Here is a 1045-nt window from a genome sequence, read left to right on the forward strand (position 1 = left end):
TCTACCACTTGAGCCACAGCGCCACTCCCAGCTTTTTTCTTTTTGCTTATGTGGTGCTGAGGAATCGAACCCAGGGCCTCAGGCATGCAAGGCAAGCTCTCTACCACTGAGCCACCTTCCCAGCCCCTTATGCTATTGTTGAATGTGTGTGTCTGTGTCTGTGTGTGTCTGTGTGACCCCAACAAATTCATATGTTAAAACCTAATTCCCATGAATATGTGAAACATTTGGGATGTAGGATTAATACTCTTACAAAAGAGATCCAAGCTCAGGAGGCTGAGATCTGAGGACTGCAGTTCAAAGCCTGCCTAGGCAGGAAAGTCCGTGAGACTTATCTCGAATTAGCCACCAGAAAACTGGAAATGGCGCTGTGGCTCAAGTGGTAGAGCACTGGCCTTGAGCTGAAGAGCTCAGGGACAGCACCCAGGCCCAGAGTTCAGGCCCCACGACTGACCAAGGGGGAGGGGGGATCCAAAGAGCTAGGAATGTGGCTTAGTGGTAGAGTGCTTCCTAGCATTCATGAAGCCTGGGTTCAATTCCTTAGCACTATATAAACAGAAACGGCCAGAAGTGGCACTGTGGCTCAAGTGGTAAAACACTAGTCTTGAGCACAGAGAGGCTCAGGGACAGAGCCCAAGCCCTGAGTTCAAGCCCCAGGACTAGCAAAGAGAGAAAGAGATAGAGAGCGATAAGGGGGGGGGGGAAGTGGGAGAGGGAGAGGGAGGGAGGGAGAAGGAGAGAGAGGGAGAGAGAGACAGAGAGAGATCCAGTTAGGCAGCATATAATCCCATTTGGGAGGCTGATGCTGGAGAACTGAGAGTTTGAGGCCAGCAAATTCTAGGCTGTCTACATAGAGAGACCCTCATCTTAAAAAAATAAAATAAGGATGGGAAGGGGAAACAAAGGAGGAGGCTACAATGCTTGATAAGAAAGTTACTCATTGGGCTGGTGTAGGGGCTGGGAAGGTGGCTCAGTGGTAGAGCGCTTGCCTTGCATGCCTGAGGCTCTGGGTTCGATTCCTCAGCACCACATAAGCAAAAAGAAA

The sequence above is a fragment of the Dipodomys ordii genome, unplaced genomic scaffold (assembly GCF_000151885.1).
Source record: "Dipodomys ordii isolate 6190 unplaced genomic scaffold, Dord_2.0 Scaffold23, whole genome shotgun sequence".
NCBI lineage: Eukaryota > Metazoa > Chordata > Mammalia > Rodentia > Heteromyidae > Dipodomys > Dipodomys ordii.